This window comes from Bombina bombina, chromosome 3 (assembly GCF_027579735.1).
Source record: "Bombina bombina isolate aBomBom1 chromosome 3, aBomBom1.pri, whole genome shotgun sequence".
Classification (NCBI taxonomy): domain Eukaryota; kingdom Metazoa; phylum Chordata; class Amphibia; order Anura; family Bombinatoridae; genus Bombina; species Bombina bombina.
Genome location: NC_069501.1, coordinates 649,126 through 670,772, shown reverse-complemented (window position 1 = coordinate 670,772; position 21,647 = coordinate 649,126). Strand labels below are relative to the sequence as shown.

The 21,647-nt window shown below is 40.1% G+C and overlaps 3 non-coding genes across 3 annotated transcripts; all 3 read right to left on the bottom strand.

Moving 5' to 3' along the window:
* Positions 1-4,762: 4,762 nt before the first annotated feature.
* On the bottom strand, positions 4,763-4,946 carry LOC128654981 (U2 spliceosomal RNA). The gene has a single exon (XR_008401601.1). It is a non-coding gene; the product is annotated as a U2 spliceosomal RNA (small nuclear RNA).
* A 6,737-nt stretch (positions 4,947-11,683) lies between these two features.
* Positions 11,684-11,866, bottom strand: LOC128654947 (U2 spliceosomal RNA). Its single transcript, XR_008401583.1, has one exon. It is a non-coding gene; the product is annotated as a U2 spliceosomal RNA (small nuclear RNA).
* A 5,104-nt stretch (positions 11,867-16,970) lies between these two features.
* Positions 16,971-17,162, bottom strand: LOC128654940 (U2 spliceosomal RNA). The gene has a single exon (XR_008401578.1). It is a non-coding gene; the product is annotated as a U2 spliceosomal RNA (small nuclear RNA).
* Positions 17,163-21,647: the final 4,485 nt, after the last annotated feature.

The following is a 21,647-nucleotide window of genomic DNA, read 5'->3' as shown; positions in this document are numbered from 1 at the left end:
GGAATGCCTCCCCCCCAATAGCAGCAAGTCCCTCAACCCACAAGGGGAAGAAGAACAAGGCCGAAGGGGAGGGTCCTCTCACACCAAAAAAAGCGCCTACCGATCGCAACTCGTTACCTCAAGGTCGTGCCCCAAACCTAATAGCAGCAGTTACTCCAACCCCGAAGGGAAGGAGTCCCAGGCAAAGCAAGGGGGTCCTCTAGGACAAGTCAGACTCATGCTCCAAATCCATCCCGAGGCTATCAGATGAAGAATGATCAGATTCTACATTAGACACAAAGTCCTCAATTATAGCTGACTCATGAGGAACATCAAGAGACTGAAAGTTCATAATATCAGCAGTCCCGCCAGAAGATGAAACAGGTCTTCTTTTGGATTCAATCCCTGACTCCTGCTGCTCTGTCGTCCAAGATCTCTTTGCTGAATCGCTCATATCCATCGGAAGGACCTCTTCCACATCATCCCGCTGGTGTTCAACCGACAACGAAGCATCCGCCTCCGCAACTGCCTCTTCATCCATCAACACCTCCTCCGGGGCCTGCGGCTGTGCGCAAGGAATACTTGTATCTGAAACACAAGAAAGAGAAAGAGCCTTTTTCCTGGACAGAGCAGCAACCGTACTGTCATCTTTAAGATCTTCCACGGTATCATCTGGGTGGGACATCTGGGAAGCTTCCCGAGCCATAGCACGTTTCTCCAATCTCCTCACGGCTCTATCCGACTTCTGACGCTTTTGTTTTGGAGCCTCTGTAGAATCTGATGTTTCAAAAGTATCTTTAGGTTCTGGAATAGAAGAAAGACAAGAAGACCCAGGAAGAGATTCCTCCTCAGGGGTCACAGATTGTGCAATTTTCTCATCACAAACAATAAATACATCATTAGACTCAAAATCTGACTTGTCTGAAGTATTTGGAAAGAACTCTGGAGCTTTAACTTTAGAAATGTCTTTTTTAACAGAAGCAGCATAGGAAAAAGATCTCTTAGGGCACTCTCTATACAAATGATCAAGAGAATTACACAGATCACATTTTCTTATACGACATTCATTAGTAGAATGCTCATCACACATACAATTAGTGCAATATTTCTGTTTACAATCTTCCATTTTATGTCCGTAGACCATACATTTTCTGCAAAACATAGCTTGTCCCCTATAGTAAGCCCTTCCTTTATTAGGACCTATTGACACATTCAAAGGTGGGCATCTAATACCATTGTGGCAAGTATCATCTTTAATGAATTGGACCTTATACAGTCTCTTACCATTCCATATGCCCTTCTCATTAACTGTTTTTTTTAACAAATTGTACCTTGGAACAATATTTCCTCAAATATTTTACAATATCCTCCTCTTGAATGTAAGGATTGTACATATGCAAGGTTAAAAAAACATCCTCATCTCTGTAAATCATATCACATTTTATCCCTGTAAATAATTTATGCTTCTCATATTCCTGGTAAAGCTTCCTAAAATTAAAAACTGCATTAAAATGGTGAAAAGTGATGTCCAAAAAACCTAATCTTGAAAAATCCTGACTACAAAAAAAATCCTCTTTCTGAAACTTGAAAAGACCAAACAAAATTTTATCAAACAAAAAATTTTCAGTTACCTTATTCCTAACTGTCTCATCAATAAAATACCTAACTGAATTTCTAGCAACAGTAAATATTCGCGCCCCTCCTGGGGCCGAACAAAATTTAGAGTCCGCCATCCGAAAGCAAGAGGGAATGCCTTCCCCCCAATAGCAGCAAGTCCCTCAACCCACAAGGGGAAGAAGAACAAGGCCGAAGGGGAGGGTCCTCTCACACCAAAAAAAGCGCCTACCGATCGCAACTCGTTACCTCAAGGTCGTGCCCCAAACCTAATAGCAGCAGTTACTCCAACCCCGAAGGGAAGGAGTCCCAGGCAAAGCAAGGGGGTCCTCTAGGACAAGTCAGACTCATGCTCCAAATCCATCCCGAGGCTATCAGATGAAGAATGATCAGATTCTACATTAGACACAAAGTCCTCAATTATAGCTGACTCATGAGGAACATCAAGAGACTGAAAGTTCATAATATCAGCAGTCCCGCCAGAAGATGAAACAGGTCTTCTTTTGGATTCAATCCCTGACTCCTGCTGCTCTGTCATCCAAGATCTCTTTGCTGAATCGCTCATATCCATCGGAAGGACCTCTTCCACATCATCCCGCTGGTGTTCAACCGACAACGAAGCCTCCGCAACTGCCTCTTCATCCGTCAACACCTCCTCCGGGGCCTGCGGCTGTGCGCAAGGAATACTTGTATCTGAAACACAAGAAAGAGAAAGAGCCTTTTTCCTGGACAGAGCAGCAACCGTACTGTCATCTTTAAGATCTTCCACGGTATCATCTGGGTGGGACATCTGGGAAGCTTCCCGAGCCATAGCACGTTTCTCCAATCTCCTCACGGCTCTATCCGACTTCTGACGCTTTTGTTTAGGAGCCTCTGTAGAATCTGATGTTTCAAAAGTATCTTTAGGTTCTGGAATAGAAGAAAGACAAGAAGACCCAGGAAGAGATTCCTCCTCAGGGGTCACAGATTGTGCAATTTTCTCATCACAAACAATAAATACATCATTAGACTCAAAATCTGACTTGTCTGAAGTATTTGGAAAGAATTCTGGAGCTTTAACTTTAGAAATGTCTTTTTTAACAGAAGCAGCATAGGAAAAAGATCTCTTAGGGCACTCTCTATACAAATGATCAAGAGAATTACACAGATCACATTTTCTTATACGACATTCATTAGTAGAATGCTCATCACACATACAATTAGTGCAATATTTCTGTTTACAATCTTCCATTTTATGTCCGTAGACCATACATTTTCTGCAAAACATAGCTTGTCCCCTATAGTAAGCCCTTCCTTTATTAGGACCTATTGACACATTCAAAGGTGGGCATCTAATACCATTGTGGCAAGTATCATCTTTAATGAATTGGACCTTATACAGTCTCTTACCATTCCATATGCCCTTCTCATTAACTGTTTTTTTTAACAAATTGTACCTTGGAACAATATTTCCTCAAATATTTTACAATATCCTCCTCTTGAATGTAAGGATTGTACATATGCAAGGTTAAAAAAACATCCTCATCTCTGTAAATCATATCACATTTTATCCCTGTAAATAATTTATGCTTCTCATATTCCTGGTAAAGCTTCCTAAAATTAAAAACTGCATTAAAATGGTGAAAAGTGATGTCCAAAAAACCTAATCTTGAAAAATCCTGACTACAAAAAAAATCCTCTTTCTGAAACTTGAAAAGACCAAACAAAATTTTATCAAACAAAAAATTTTCAGTTACCTTATTCCTAACTGTCTCATCAATAAAATACCTAACTGAATTTCTAGCAACAGTAAACATTCGCGCCCCTCCTGGGGCCGAAAAAAATTTAGAGTCCGCCATCCGAAAGCAAGAGGGAATGCCTCCCCCCCAATAGCAGCAAGTCCCTCAACCCACAAGGGGAAGAAGAACAAGGCCGAAGGGGAGGGTCCTCTCACACCAAAAAAAGCGCCTACCGATCGCAACTCGTTACCTCAAGGTCGTGCCCCAAACCTAATAGCAGCAGTTACTTCAACCCCGAAGGGAAGGAGTCCCAGGCAAAGCAAGGGGGTCCTCTAGGTACATCAAGGTCAGATCAGGCAATAAAAATTACCCCCTGATCTAGCCAAAAGGCCGAGAAGCGATAACGCAAAGCTCTTGTCTGGAACGCCGCACGCTCCGAGAGCTCCCTCTGCCTCGAGGAGACACATCACACCTTTGGAAATTCACAAGCTGCTGCTGCTGCTGCTGCAAACCACAACAACACAGGCCAGGCAAACAAACACAACTAATACAATCTGCTTCAAGATAAAAAAGCAGCAGCGGCGGCGATGACCACCAGGAACCTGCTGCCTGACTACTGGACAGATAGCTGCTCTCCAATTTGCATGGCTCCGCCTCCTCCACCTTCCCCCGAAAACGGCCCCCCTCCTTCCCCCCCGCCATCGTCGGAGCTGCACTCTGGAGACAGACAGGCAGAAAGGCGACAAAGCCACCTGGCTGATCAGGCTTATTGCACCTACCTAGCTGCTAGTGGATCTTGTGGGCCTAGCTGCCCGCCTACCTACCTACCTACCTAGCTAGCTAGCTAGCAGGCTACAATCATTTTTGAAAAAACTTCCATGAGCGGGCACCAGGTGGAGAAAGAAGCACACGGACAAGATTGACAGCTCCAAAGACTTTTATTGTCTGCCAAGAAGGAGGGATAGATAGATAGATAGATAGATAGAAAGAAAGAAAGAAAGAAACAAACAAAAGAAAGATTTTATAAACACATAGATATAAATCAAGCGATGGACACATCAAAATACATACAAGAGGATGACACACATACATCAATAAATACATAAATCAACAAATAAATACATATATAAATGCATCAATAAATTATTACATAATTACATAAATAAATTCACGCTGCAAGACATAGATTTGTGCGGAAAGGCTCGTCCCATGAAAAAGGAACAACCAAGGCTAACAAACACGTCGCCTCGCCAGGTAAATACCGCTTCCTAGGCTTTTTGGGCCCAGCACACAAGGGGTTAACAAAACTCGGAAAAGAAAGCAGGCGGGAAAGCTGCTTGTCGCTGAGGCTTTCTTGCAAATATCTGATGCTACTGCAGCTCTTTTATCGGCTTTTGGTTGTTGCATGGATGATGAGGAGGATCATTCTGTTTTTGTCACACTGCAAAAGAGAGGGGTGCACCGGTCCTGGAGGTACTGCAATACCAGGTCAATGCGTGGAGTGGACAGAGCAAGCTCTTCTTCCATCTCCCTGTTTCAAAAATCCATTTAATATATGGCACCCAGATAGGGCGTGTATCAGATATTAAACTGATAAGAACAGATTTTTTTTTTTTTTTTTTTTTAAAAAGTTCACATATATACATAAAATTTAAAAAACAGAATAAAACGTATATTACAGAAACATAAAAATACATATCCACAAAAATAAAAGACAAAAAAGATACATAAAAAATTAACATAATTAAACATAAATTAACATAATCAAGAAAACAACACAATTATACATATGAAACAGTAATACACAACCTAATCTAGACAAAAAAAACACCTATACTAAAAAGAAACAAAATTTAAACAGTAAACTGTCCCTCACTCACCCTCACTAACCCTGAAAAACTGACCCTAAAATGAAAATCTAACACTATCCTTCACCCAAAAACTAAAACCTAAAGCTAATCCTGAAAAATGTCCCTCTCGCTGTCCCTCCTCATCTGTCCCTCCGACTGTCCCTCTTCAGATCCAAAAATTAAGGACATCTGCGAAAAAAAAGAGACAAAACAAATATCAGAAAATCATCAAAAAAACATTCAAAAATAAAGAATTACAAAATAACTCTTCCTAACCATAATTCTGGTTTCCATTTATCAACTGCTCTTTTATCATCAGATTTTTTATCCAAAAGAAAATACAAATATACAAAACTGAGACTCAAACCAACACAATCATCAACAGATAGAAATTCATGTTTAAAGAGACAAATATTACGAAACTTCCATAAAGCCTCTTTCATACTGTTAATAATTTGCCAGGCCATACGATCATTTTCAGTAGACAAAGACAACTTCATACCATACAGAACAGTGTCATATGTCACAGCATTCACCCCACACACAGATGTCAGTAGAGGGATAAACTTCTGCCACACTCCCTTAGCAAACATACACCCCCAAAAGAGATGATGCACAGACTCAGGAGCACCACACTTCACTCTCGGGCACACTTCACTCCTAACCAAACCTCGCAGATGCTGAAACTGGCGGGTGGGAATGCAGTCATGAACAGCCATCCATGCCAAGTCCTTCTGAGAATTAAAGAGACAGTTATTAGAAACATTACACCATATAGATCTAGACAATTGTTCAGAAAAACGATCTACAGGAAGTACAATAGAACCAGCATTAACCCATTCAGTAAGTTTCCTCTGATCAGTAATAATATCTTTAGACAACTGTCCCAATTTAAACTGACCAATAATCTTCTCTAGAAAGGAAAAAAACTTTGGCAGAATCAGAGAAAAAGGACACTGCAAAGTCAAATCAACCCAATTATGTCTACGGAATAAATGACCAACAAAAAACCTTATAAAAGCACCAGTCAGAGATTGTAGATTTGCAGATCTCACCATATAAGCCAGAACCTTTAGAAAAATAAATTTCTGCAAATCAGGGGCATCTTTCCCCCCAAGGACCTTCTTTCTGCAGATTTTATCTCTCCGTAACTTCTCCATATTAGAGCTCCACAAGAAATGAAAAAGAGGTTTGTTTAACCTTTTACACCAAAGAGAAGTAGGAGGAAAAACTGTAAAAATATAAAGAATAACAGGTAAAAGTACAGCTTTAATTATCAAAATTTTACCCTCCAAGGACAGATCACGTAACTTCCAAAAATTAACTTTATCCTGAATCCAAGAAAGTACATGGGACCAATTCTTTTCCCCAGATAAAGACTTCTCAAACCAAACCCCAAGAACCTTCACACACTCATACTCAACCTGAAGATCTTGAGGCACATCATCCTTCCAAGAGCCATACACCATACATATACTCTTCTGCAGGTTAACTTTAAGGGCTGATGCACAACTAAAAAGTTTCACCCACCACAAACATCTGTTAACAGAAGAAAAAGAGGTACAGAAAATGTTAACATCATCCATATAGGCAATGCATTTAGCTTGTTGTCCACCTGCTCCTGGCACAAAAATCCCACTTTATCAGAGCGAATCTTGCATAGAAGGGGCTCAATAGCACAAATGAATAGCACAGGAGAGAGACGACAACCCTGACGGACCCCGGATTGAACAGGAAAGGCTTCACTACACTGACCTCTTATTTGTATAGTACTTGTACTGCTCATGTATAAGGACTTTAGCTGGTTCAAAAGAACCATTGGAAAACCCATCTTCTCCAAAACTAAAAACAGAAAACTATGAGAGATCATGTCATAGGCTTTCTCAAAATCAAGGCTGAGCAAAGCCACAGGCTGTTTCCTACTCTCTGCAAAAAGTAAACTGTCACGCAAGAGAGACAAGCTGTCCAAAATAGATCTTCCAGGAACAGCACATGACTGATCAACTCCAACTACATAATGAACCATGGTCTTAATACGATTAGCTAAGATCTTAGTTAGCAACTTATAGTCACAGTTTAGGAGAGTAATAGGTCTCCAGTTCCTAATGTTCTTTTTGTCACCCTTTTTATATAGAAGTGTGATAACCCATTTAGTAAAGGACTCGGGAACAATAGACATTTGCAAACATGTTCTACAAACTTCTAACAGATCTCCTTTAATAGTTTCCCAAAATACTTTATAAAATTCGTAGGGAATACCGTCAAGCCCTGGGGATTTATTAGTGGCACCCTGATCAATGGCAGCTTTTAACTCAAGTTCAGAGATAAGGTCACACAGGAAAGAGACATCAGACTCAGGAAGTTTATCTGAAAGAGAATGTAAAAAGTCAGATTGTACACTCACATCAACAGACTTATTAACATACAGGTCAGAATAAAAACTCCTAGCACACTTAAGTATTTCAGGTAGACTAGTATGTTCCACACCTCCCTCCTCAAGCACACCAATATCATTTTTCTTAAAAGGTTTTCTGAAAAAATACCTTGTACACTTTTCATTTTCTTCCACCTCTCTTATTCTGGCATTAAAAATGATCTGTTTCCCCATCTCCTCAATCCTCTTTTTAATCTTCAACTTAGTTTCAACTATCTCTTCACTTACAGAAATACCAGCATCTCTAAGTCTGTACAGAAAAGATAGCCTATTCTGCAAGTCATTAGACACATCTCTTCTTTCCTGAGCTTTAATCTTTCCCCATCTAATAAAAAAGGACTTAATCTTAGATTTTACCATAAACCACCAAAATAAAACAGAAGAATAACGTGATTTGTCATTTTGCAAGTTATGGTACAAAGAAATAAAATCAGCAACAACATTAACATCATTAAGGAGAGAAACATTAAGTTTCCAAACCCCTTTACCTTTAGTGTGACCAGAAATATCAACAGTAGAACAAAGGGTTTTATGGTCAGAGAAGACGTTGTCTCTGAGCGCTGTCTGTCTTACAGTAAAAAAGGACGAGGAGCAAAATATAAAATCGATCCGCGACTGAACGTTCTCTCTCCCCCACGTATAACCGGGATCACGTGGGTTCACTTGCAACCATACGTCCGTCAGGCACAGGTCATCAACAAGATCTTTAAGAAGTCTAGAGGTGACATCGGTGGCACAGTCACCCCTCTTACGTTTTCTCCCCTCGGCCGACAAAATAGTATTGAAGTCCCCGGCCAGGATCATTGGGTCAGCTCCGTAAAGAAAAGTACGTAATAGCTCAAAAAATTCTACCCTCTCCTGTTTGGAGGGAGAGGCATAAACATTACAAATGTTAATAACTTTACCATCTATAGACACTTGGACAGACAGCGCTCGACCAGGAACAATAACTCTGGAAGACAAAATCTCACAATTAGCAGAACATAAAATAGCCACCCCAGAACTTTTATTATCATCCCTGCCAGACCAGCAAGATGGACCATACACCCACTCCCTTTCATAACAGCTATAATCTGGAGAAGAGGGAATTGAACATTCTTGTAAAAGGATAATCTGCACACCTAAAGAAAAAACATACGCAAATAAAGCAGCTCTACGCTCCTTAGACTTTATGGAGCGCACATTAAGTGACAAGATATTAACAGCCATTAGGACATAGAATCAGATCTACCTCCAGAACTTAACCTTCTTTCAATACCTCCAGGAGAAGTGGAGCACGAAGAGTCAGAGTGCTCACCAATCCTGAGGCTTCCTACAGAAGATTCTGCAGGAGAACCTAAAGGAGAATACGTAATAGTCTCAAAATCAGGAGTCTTATACAAATCACCCGATGAAGGAAAAAAGTCCACACAGGCCTCTGTGCCACATCTTCGCTTACTCTCAGGCTCCACTAAAGGATCTTCATTCTCACCATCCGCTTCAATTCTCTTAGAAAACAAAGACGTATCCATCTGACATTCTTCCTCTGAAATATCCACAGGGACGACCTCTTCAGGTGAGACAACCGTTTCCACAACTGCCTCACCCTCTGTGTCCACTCCACTGGCAACAGGAATTTGAGTACAAGGAAGTGTAGAAACGTCAGAAAGAGAAAAAAAAGACACATGGTCCTTTCCAGGATGGGAGTTTAAATCACTGTCACCAGCTTCCTTGCCCTCAGGCGTACCATCACAGGACTCAGCTGCCATATCTTCGCCTGATAAGAGACTTTCAGTGCAGTCCACAGCCTGGGAAATTTTAACAGTACTCTTCCATCTTGACCGCTGATTAAGAGGTTGATACACAGGACCTGCAGGAGAAACAAAAGACACAAAAGAAACTTTCTCCAAATCTCCTTTTGATGTAGGCTTCTAATCATCATCAGAGGCATCAGAAATGGATCCAAAAAGATCGTCCTTTTCTTTTTCTTCTTTCTGTGAAAGAGAATCTCTAGAGGTAGAAGGTTCAGACAAAAGAAGGGCCTTAGCCACATTAGCATAGGAATTAACAAACCTGGACTTAAGAGGACAATCACGACAGAGATGTCCTCTGGCTTCACACAAGTCACAGGTTTTAACTTTACAGTCCCTGGCAACATGATTATCAGAATCACAAATTATACATTTTTTCTGTGTGCATGTATCCATCATATGCCCATAACTACAGCATTTTCTACAAAAAGGAGGCTGTCCTCTAAAATAAATTCTCCCTTTATTAAGGCCAATAGAAACATTCATAGGGGGAGACTTAAAACCACTAGGGCAAGAATCATCTTTTTTAAATTTAACCAAATACAAACGCTTACCATTCCATACCCCAAACTGATTGGTCAGCTTCTTTTGAAACTCCACTTGAGAGCAGAACCTAGAAAGATATATCTCAATATCCCCTTCAGAGATAAAAGGGTTAAACATATGTACAGTTAAGAATATCTCTTCCTCCCTATACAGATAATCAGCCTGAATCCCCACCAAAACCTCACTGTCTTTGTGCCTATGAAACCTTTGTTTGAAATTATAACAGCCAGCAGGACTTGTAAATGTAACATCAAAAAAACCCCAACGAGAAAAATCTTGAGAACAATGAAAATCTTTCACATCAAATTTCAGTAACCCTAAAAGAACCTCTTTAAATAAATAAGCTTCAGTAACCCTAACTCTATGCTGTTCAGCAACAAAAACTCTGACACCATTTCTAAGTCGCGCCCCCTGGGCCGACCAAAAATCACGATTCGCCATCTTCTTGTATAAGGGAATGCCACCCCCCCAATAGCAGCAAGGACCCCAACCCAAAAAGGGGAAGGGGCCCAAGGCCAAGGGGGCAGGTCCTCACACTCAAAAAAACACCTACCGATCGCCCCTCGTTTACCTCGGGTAATGCCCCACACCCAATAGCAGCAACACCCTAACACCGAAGGGAAAGGGCAAAAGGCCGAGTGTGGGGGTCCCTCAGATACATTTTGGCTAGATCAGTAAAACAAAAAATGACCACTGATCTTAGCCAAAAGGCCGAGAAGCGATAACGCAAAGCTCTTGTCTGGAATGCCGCACGCTCCGAGAACTCCCTCTGCCTCGAGGAGACACATCACACCTTTGGAAATTCACAAGCTGCTGCTGCTGCTGCAAACCACAACAACACAGGCCAGGCAAACAAACACAACTAATACAATCTGCTTCAAGATAAAAAAGCAGCAGCGGTGGCGGCGACGACCACCAGGAACCTGCTGCCTGACTACTGGACAGATAGCTGCTCTCCAATTTGCATGGCTCCGCCTCCTCCACCCTCCTTCCCCCCCGCCATCATAGGAGCTGCACTCTGGAGACAGACAGGCAGAAAGGCGACAAAGCCACCTGGCTGATCAGGCTGATTGCACCTACCTAGCTGCTAGTGGATCTTGTGGGCCTAGCTGCCCGCCTACCTACCTACCTACCTAGCTAGCTAGCTAGCTAGCTAGCTAGCAGGCTACAATCATTTTTGAAAAAACTTCCATGAGCGGGCACCAGGTGGAGAAAGAAGCACACGGACAACATTGACAGCTCCAAAGACTTTTATTGTCTGCCAAGAAGGAGGGATAGATAGAAAGAAAGAAAGAAAGAAACAAACAAACAAAAGAAAGATTTTATAAACACATAGATATAAATCAAGCCATGGACACATCAAAATACATACAAGAGGATGACACACATACATCAATAAATACATAAATCAACAAATAAATACATATATAAATGCATCAATAAATTATTACATAATTACATAAATAAATTCAAGCTGCAAGACATAGATTTGTGCGGAAAGGCTCGTCCCATGAAAAAGGAACAACCAAGGCTAACAAACACGTCGCCTCGCCAGGTAAATACCGCTTCCTAGGCTTTTTGGGCACAGCACACAAGGGGTTAACAAGACTCGGAAAAGAAAGCAGGCGGGAAAGCTGCTCGTCGCTGAGGCTTTCTTGCAAATATCTGATGCTGCTGCAGCTCTTTTTTCGGCTTTTGGTTGTTGCATGGATGATGAGGAGGATCATTCTGTTTTTGTCACACTGCAAAAGAGAGGGGTGCACCGGTCCTGGAGGTACTGCAATACCAGGTCAATGCGTGGAGTGGACAGAGCAAGCTCTTCTTCCATCTCCCTGTTTCAAAAATCCATTTAATATATGGCACCCAGATAGGGCGCGTATCAGATATTAAACTGATAAGAACAGATTTTTTTTTTTTTTTAATTCAAAAAGTTCACATATATACATAAAATTTAAAAAACAGAATAAAACGTATATTACAGAAACATAAAAATACATATCCACAAAAATAAAAGACAAAAAAGATACATAAAAAATTAACATAATTAAACATAAATTAACATAATCAAGAAAACAACACAATTATACATATGAAACAGTAATACACAACCTAATCTAGACAAAAAACCACCTATACTAAAAAGAAACAAAATTTAAACAGTAAACTGTCCCTCACTCACCCTCACTAACCCTGAAAAACTGACCCTAAAATGAAAATCTAACACTATCCTTCACCCAAAAACTAAAACCTAAAGCTAATCCTGAAAAATGTCCCTCTCGCTGTCCCTCCTCATCTGTCCCTCCGACTGTCCCTCTTCAGATCCAAAAATTAAGGACATCTGCAAAAAAAAAGAGACAAAACAAATATCAGAAAATCATCAAAAAAACATTCAAAAATAAAGAATTACAAAATAACTCTTCCTAACCATAATTCTGGTTTCCATTTATCAACTGCTCTTTTATCATCTGATTTTTTATCCAAAAGAAAATACAAATATACAAAACTGAGACTCAAACCAACACAATCATCAACAGATAGAAATTCATGTTTAAAGAGACAAATATTACGAAACTTCCATAAAGCCTCTTTCACACTGTTAATAATTTGCCAGGCCATACGATCATTTTCAGTAGACAAAGACAACTTCATACCATACAGAACAGTGTCATATGTCACAGCAGTCACCCCACACACAGATGTCAGTAGAGGGATAAACTTCTGCCACACTCCCTTAGCAAACATACACCCCCAAAAGAGATGATGCACAGACTCAGGAGCACCACACTTCACTCTCGGGCACACTTCACTCCTAACCAAACCTCGCAGATGCTGAAACTGGCGGGTGGGAATGCAGTCATGAACAGCCATCCATGCCAAGTCCTTCTGAGAATTAAAGAGACAGTTATTAGAAACATTACACCATATAGATCTAGACAATTGTTCAGAAAAACGATCTACAGGAAGTACAATAGAACCAGCATTAACCCATTCAGTAAGTTTCCTCTGATCAGTAATAATATCTTTAGACAACTGTCCCAATTTAAACTGATCAATAATCTTCTCTAGAAAGGAAAAAAACTTTGGCGGAATCAGAGAAAAAGGACACTGCAAAGTCAAATCAACCCAATTATGTCTACGAAATAAATGACCAACAAAAAATCTTATAAAAGCACCAGTCAGAGATTGTAGATTTGCAGATCTCACCATATAAGCCAGAACCTTTAGAAAAATAAATTTCTGCTGATGCACAACTAAAAAGTTTCACCCACCACAAACATCTGTTAACAGAAGAAATAGAGGTACAGAGAATGTTAACATCATCCATATAGGCAATGCATTTAGCTTGTTGTCCACCTGCTCCTGGCACAAAAATCCCTCTAACAACTTTATCAGAGCGAATCTTGCATAGAAGGGGCTCAATAGCACAAATGAATAACACAGGAGAGAGAGGACAACCCTGACGGACCCCGGAATGAACAGGAAAGGCTTCACTACACTGACCTCTTATTTGTATAGTACATGTACTGCTCATGTATAAGGACTTTAGCTGGTTCAAAAGAACCATTGGAAAACCCATCTTCTCCAAAACTAAAAACAGAAAACTATGAGAGATCATGTCATAGGCTTTCTCAAAATCAAGGCTGAGCAAAGCCACAGGCTGTTTCCTACTCTCTGCAAAAAGTAAACTGTCACGCAAGAGAGACAAGCTGTCCAAAATAGATCTTCCAGGAACAGCACATGACTGATCAACTCCAACTACATAATGAACCATGGTCTTAATACGATTAGCTAAGATCTTAGTTAGCAACTTATAGTCACAGTTTAGGAGAGTAATAGGTCTCCAGTTCCTAATGTTCTTTTTGTCACCCTTTTTATATAGAAGTGTGATAACTCCTTTAGTAAAGGACTCAGGAACAATAGACATTTGCAAACATGTTCTACAAACTTCTAACAGATCTCCTTTAATAGTTTCCCAAAATACTTTATAAAATTCGTAGGGGATACCATCAAGCCCTGGGGATTTATTAGTGGCACCCTGATCAATGGCAGCTTTTAACTCAAGTTCAGAGATAAGGTCACACAGGAAAGAGACATCAGACTCAGGAAGTTTATCTGAAAGAGAATGTAAAAAGTCAGATTGTACACTCACATCAACAGATTTATTAACATACAGGTCAGAATAAAAACTCCTAGCACACTTAAGTATTTCAGGTAGACTAGTATGTTCCACACCTCCCTCCTCAAGCACACCAATATCATTTTTCTTAAAAGGTTTTCTGAAAAAATACCTTGTACACTTTTCATTTTCTTCCACCTCTCTTATTCTGGCATTAAAAATGATCTGTTTCTCCATCTCCTCAATCCTCTTTTTAATCTTCAACTTAGTTTCAACTATCTCTTCACTTACAGAAATACCAGCATCTCTAAGTCTGTACAGAAAAGATAGCCTATTCTGCAAGTCATTATACACATCTCTTCTTTCCTGAGCTTTAATCTTTCCCCATCTAATAAAAAAGGACTTAATCTTAGATTTTACCATAAACCACCAAAATAAAACAGAAGAATAACGTGATTTGTCATTTTGCAAGTTATGGTACAAAAAGTTTAAATCACTGTCACCAGCTTCCTTGCCCTCAGGCGTACCATCACAGGACTCAGCTGCCATATCTTCGCCTGATAAGAGACTTTCAGTGCAGTCCACAGCCTGGGAAATTTTAACAGTACTCTTCCATCTTGACCGCTGATTAAGAGGTTGATACACAGGAACTGCAGGAGAAACAAAAGACACAAAAGAAACTTTCTCCAAATCTCCTTTTGATGTAGGCTTCTCATCATCATCAGAGGCATCAGAAATGGATCCAAAAAGATCGTCCTTTTCTTCTTCTTCTTTCTGTGAAAGAGAATCTCTAGAGGTAGAAGGTTCAGACAAAAGAAGGGCCTTAGCCACATTAGCATAGGAATTAACAAACCTGGACTTAAGAGGACAATCACGACAGAGATGTCCTCTGGCTTCACACAAGTCACAGGTTTTAACTTTACAGTCCCTGGCAACATGATTATCAGAATCACAAATTATACATTTTTTCTGTGTGCATGTATCCATCATATGCCCATAACTACAGCATTTTCTACAAAAAGGAGGCTGTCCTCTAAAATAAATTCTCCCTTTATTAAGGCCAATAGAAACATTCATAGGGGGAGACTTAAAACCACTAGGGCAAGAATCATCTTTTTTAAATTTAACCAAATACAAACGCTTACCATTCCATACCCCAAACTGATTGGTCAGCTTCTTTTGAAACTCCACTTGAGAGCAGAACCTAGAAAGATATATCTCAATATCCCCTTCAGAGATAAAAGGGTTAAACATGTGTACAGTTCCTCCCTATACAGATAATCAGCCTGAATCCCCACCAAAACCTCACTGTCTTTGTGCCTATGAAACCTTTGTTTGAAATTATAACAGCCAGCAGGACTTGTAAATGTAACATCAAAAAAACCCCAACGAGAAAAATCTTGAGAACAATGAAAATCTTTCACATCAAATTTCAGTAACCCTAAAAGAACCTCTTTAAATAAATAAGCTTCAGTAACCCTAACTCTATGCTGTTCAGCAACAAAAACTCTGACACCATTTCTAAGTCGCGCCCCCTGGGCCGACCAAAAATCACGATTCGCCATCTTCTTGTATAAGGGAATGCCACCCCCCAATAGCAGCAAGGACCCCAACCCAAAAAGGGTAAGGGGCCCAAGGCCAAGGGGGCAGGTCTTCACACTCAAAAAAACACCTATCGATCGCCCCTCGTTTACCTCGGGTAATGCCCCACACCCAATAGCAGCAACACCCTAACCCCGAAGGGAAAGGGCAAAAGGCCGAGTGTGGGGGTCCGTCAGATACCTTTTGGCTAGATCAGTAAAACAAAAAATTACCACTGATCTTAGCCAAAAGGCCGAGAAGCGATAACGCAAAGCTCTTGTCTGGAACGCCGCACGCTCCGAGAACTCCCTCTGCCTCGAGGAGACACATCACACCTTTGGAAATTCACAAGCTGCTGCTGCTGCTGCTGCTGCAAACCACAACAACACAGGCCAGGCAAACAAACACAACTAATACAATCTGCTTCAAGATAAAAAAGCAGCAGCGGCGGCGACGACCACCAGGAACCTGCTGCCTGACTACTGGACAGATAGCTGCTCTCCAATTTGCATGGCTCCGCCTCCTCCACCCTCCCCCGAAAACGGCCCCCCTCCTTCCCCCCCGCCATCGTCGGAGCTGCACTCTGGAGACAGACAGGCAGAAAGGCGACAAAGCCACCGGGCTGATCAGGCTGATTGCACCTACCTAGCTGCTAGTGGATCTTGTGGGCCTAGCTGCCCGCCTACCTACCTACCTACCTAGCTAGCTAGCTAGCTACAATCATTTTTGAAAAAACTTCCATGAGCGGGCAACAGGTGGAGAAAGAAGCACACAGACAACATTGACAGCTCCAAAGACGTTTATTTTCTGCCAAGAAGGAGGGATAGATAGATAGATAGATAGATAGATAGATAGATAGATAGAAAGAAAGAAAGAAAGAAAGAAAGAAAGAAAGAAAGAAACAAACAAACAAACAAACAAAAGAAAGATTTTATAAACACATAGATATAAATCAAGCGATGTACACATCAAAATACATACAAGAGGATGACACACATACATCAATAAATACATATATAAATGCATCAATAAATTATTACATAATTACATAAATAAATTCACGCTGCAAGACATAGATTTGTGCGGAAAGGCTCGTCCCATGAAAAAGGAACAACCAAGGCTAACAAACACGTCGCCTCGCCAGCTAAATACTGCTTCCTAGGCTTTTTGGGCCCAGCACACAAGGGGTTAACAAAACTTGGAAAAGAAAGCAGGCCGGAAAGCTGCTCGTCGCTGAGGCTTTCTTGCAAATATCTGATGCTGCTGCAGCTCTTTTTTCGGCTTTTGGTTGTTGCATGGATGATGAGGAGGATCATTCTGTTTTAGTCACACTGCAAAAGAGAGGGGTGCACTGGTCCTGGAGGTACTGCAATACCAGGTCAATGCGTGGAGTGGACAGAGCAAGCTCTTCTTCCATCTCCCTGTTTCAAAAATCCATTTAATATATGGCACCCAGATAGGGCGCGTATCAGATATTAAACTGATAAGAACAGATTTTTTTTTTTTTTGTTATTAAACATTATAACAATATATTTAAAATTCATACAGAATAAAAACAGAAAAATTAATACAAAGTAACAACAAACATCATACAAAATACAAAATACATCAAATACAAAATACAAAAAAATAACAATTTAACAATACATAAAATAAACTTTCCCTTACTTTCCCTCTCTTTCCCTAAAAAACTCACCCTTAACATAAACTATAACTGTCCCTCACAAAAAAAAACCAACACCCTACAACTAAACTACAGATGACCCTTCAGCTGTCCCTTGATGTCTTTCCCTTCATCTGTCCCTCCAAGAAACAGCATCGGAAAAAGAAAAAGAAAACATTAGAAACAGAAAATCATCAATACAAAAATAAACTATAACATTATTTGACCAGACCATCTATCAGATTTCCAATTTAATATTGCCGTATGCTGATCAACTTTCTGATCTAACAAGAAGTAGGTATACACAGTTCCTAAAACAAAACCTACACAATCATCTACAGATAAGTTCTCTTTTTTAAATAACCAAATATTACGGAAATTCCATAAAGCTGACTTGACTGAATTAATGATTTGCCAAGACATACGATCCTTCAAAACAGAGAGAGACAAATTCTTACCTAAAAGAACCATGTCATAAGTAAGATCTTGTACACCACCTACTTCTCTTAAAAAAGGAATCATTTTTTGCCATACCTGTTTAGCAAACCAACAACTCCATAATAAATGACAGATAGTTTCAGGAAAAAAACAATTGTCCCTAGGGCAACACTCACTGATTACCAAACCCCTCTGATGCTGAAAAGCCCTCGTAGGGACACAATCATGGACCGCAGCCCAGGCAATATCTTTCTGCTGGTTACAAAGATAATCAGAAGAAACTTTAACCCAAACCTGTTTAGAAAAGGATTCAGAGTATCTCCCAACAGGCAAAACCTGAAAATTTGAAGAAACAAAAGATGTAAGTCTTTTCTGGTCACAAATAACATCAAAAGAAACTTTATCCAACTTAAAGGAAGAAACAATTTTATTAATTAACACATAAAATTTAGGTGGATTAAAACATAATGGTATCTTAAGAGAAATCTTATACCACCCAAACCTATGCAATAGACTTCCCACATGATACCGAATAAAGGTCCCAGTCTTATTGTCCTTAGCAGCAGACCTAACAATAAAAGCCAAAAACTTCAAGTAAATATATCTCTCAAGATCTGGAAAACCTTTACCGCCACAAACCTTCGGTCTACATAATTTATCTCTAGCCAATTTGTCCATATTAGAGCTCCAAAAAAAGTGAAATAAAGGCTTTTTAATCCTCTTAAACCACAAAAGATTTGGAGGAAAAATCATACAGCAAAAAAGAACAATGGGCAAAAGAACAGACCTAATAATCAAAATTTTTCCTTCCATAGAATGATCTCTAAGCTTCCAAAAATTACATTTAGCTTCAACTTTCTTAATAACAGATGACCAATTCTCCTGACCTGATAACTGTTGATCAAACCAGATACCCAATACTTTTATTTTGTCATAAACCACAGGAATTTCATTGGGCAAATCATCTTTCCACTGACCAAACACCATGCACGCACTCTTGTTCAAATTCAAACGTAAAGCAGACCCTGAAGACAACATTCGGGCCCACAATATGCAACGATGAGGGGCAGCATAGGAAGTGCACAAGACATTCATGTCATCCATATAGGATATACACTTAACCTGTGATCCCCCAGCCCCAGGAACAAAAATCCCCTTAATGATTTTATCCTCTCTGATCTTATTAAGGAAGGGCTCCAAGGCACAAATAAAAAGTATTGGGGACATGGGACAGCCCTGCCGAACACCAGATTTTATAGGGAAGGCCTCACCGATATACCCATTTACCTGAAGTGCACCCCTACCATTAGCATAAAAAGATCTTATATGAGATACCAGCCGTTCAGGAAATCCCATCCTGTCAAGGATAGAAAATAAAAAGCCATGAGATAACATATCATAAGCTTTCTCCAAGTCCATACTTAACAATGCTACTGGCTGTTTAGGATCCATAGAATAAGTAAGGGCATCCCTCAACAAACACAAACCATCTTGAATTGTCCTACGAGGGACTGCACAACTCTGGTCATCCTTTACTACATGATGAACTACCCTCTTCATGCGATTAGCTATGACCTTAGCAATCAACTTGTAGTCACAGTTCAAAAGGGTGATTGAACGCCAATTCCTTATATTCTCTTTAGCACCCTTCTTATAGATTAGAGTGACTAAACCTTTGGTGACACTATCAGGCAAATTATCAGACTCTAAAATAGCACGACAAACAATAAGAAAGTCTGATTTAATAGTTTCCCAAAACACACAATAAAATTCATAGGGTAAACCATCACACCCAGGAGACTTATTATTTGCACTGTCATCTAAAGCTAACTTCAATTCAAACTCAGAAATCAAAGAACCCAAAGAGGATTGTTCTTCAACTGGTATTTTATCCACAATAGAGTCTACAAACAGATCTTTACAGGAGACATCTACTTGTTTTTCAGCATATAGATCTTTATAAAATGTAGATGCTATATGAAGAATATCCTGAGAAGAAGTACCTCTTACTCCATCCTCCTCCAGTACTGACATTTCACTTTTCTGAAAAGGTTTCATGAAAAAATATCTACTACATTTCTCTCCCTCTTCAATCTGCTGTACTCTAGCATTAAAAATTACAGTTTTACCCATTTCTTCAATTTTCTGCTTAATATTAGCTTTAACAGTAGAAATTTCTTTATCTACATCAAACCCATAGGATTTCATACGAAATAACCATTGTTTTTTATTCTGCAGAGCATCATAAATATTTATTTTTTCTCTTGCTTTAGTTTTACTACAGCGATCAAAAAACTGCTTCAGCTCACATTTTACCATCTGTCACCAAAAGATTGGTGAGGAAAAAGAACTCTTTGCTCGCTGTAATTTCTCAAGCAAGTTAATACTTTGGTTTACAATATTAACATCAGATAACAAAGAAGTGTTCAATTTCCACACTCCAGGACCACGCTTTACACCTGACATTTGTAAAGTAGCACATAAACATTTGTGGTCCGAGAATACATTGTCATAGAGCACTGCCTGTGAAGGGACAAAATCAGGGGAAACAAAATCTATGCGGGATTGTGTGACCGAATTCCCCCAGGTAAACCCTGGATCTTGAGGGTTAATCTTCCTCCAAGCATCAGTCAGATCAGCGTCAGCAGTCATCTCAGCCAACAACCTGGAAGAAATATCAACAACAGCCTCACCTCGCTTTCTCTTATGCCCTTCTGGCTGTAAAATAGTATTGAAATCTCCAACAAGTATAGTAGGCTCCAACCGCAAAAACATCTTAACAGATTCCAACTGTTGCACTCTTTCCTGTTTAGATGGCGAAAAATAAACATTAATAATATTAAAAATATTATCATTAAACTCAACCTTCACAGACAATGCTCTCCCAGGTATTATAACCTGAGTACTAAGAACTTTACACTCTTTAGAGTTAAATAAGATGGCAACCCCTGAAGATTTATTATCATCAGCCCCTGACCAGACTGATGGGCCATACGACCACTCTTCCTGAAAAGAGAAATAATCAGGGGATGATGGAATAGCACATTCTTGCAAACATATAACAGATAAACCTAGTGTGGCAACAAAAGATAACAAAGCAGCTCTACGTGCTTTACTGGTAATGGCACGCACATTAAAAGACATTATTTTTAGCTCCATACTGAAAATGTATTTTTAACTTCCTGAACATCTCTTAAAACACCTCCTTCAAGAGATACAGGAGAATCAAGATTTCCCTCTACATTCCCAGAACTCTCAGTAAATTCAGAAATATGAGCACTGTCCGCAGTCCCATGCTCAACCTCCAAAGAAGAGGCAGAAAGAATGTTAATGGCATCATCTGCATCCAGTCTTTGCTTAAGTTCTGGCTCTTCATCTTTAGTCCCATCATCTGTCTTTTTCCGTTTACATCGACCACCAGTTTCCATAGGAACATCCTCCTTTTCCTCCAGCTGGGCATCAGCCGGCGACAAGACTACCGCTTCCACGGCTGCCTCCTCGTCAGCCTAACCCTCCTCCCGGGGCTGTGACCTTTGTGCACAAGGTAAACTGGACATATCTGAAACAGAAGAGGAACAAAGACTTTCATCCTGGGACAGAGGAACAGCATCACTTTCTTTAGCCAGAACATCTGCTGGATCATCCGCCTCAGCATGAACCTCCACCACCTCTGAGGAAAGAGCAGCTTTCTGAAGACGTGCAGACCACCGAGGTCTCTGAGACAAGGGCTCCACAAAAGAACCTGCAGAATGGGAGACAAAGGGAACAGGCACAACAGAACCTCTCTCCTTTGATTTAGAGAGAGCAACATCATCATCAGAGAACATAGACTCAACTTCTGAAAAAGGGTCATCAGAGGGAAAAAAAGATTCTTTTACATTTTGTGTAGGAGCATTTGTTTTAACTTTATCTGAATA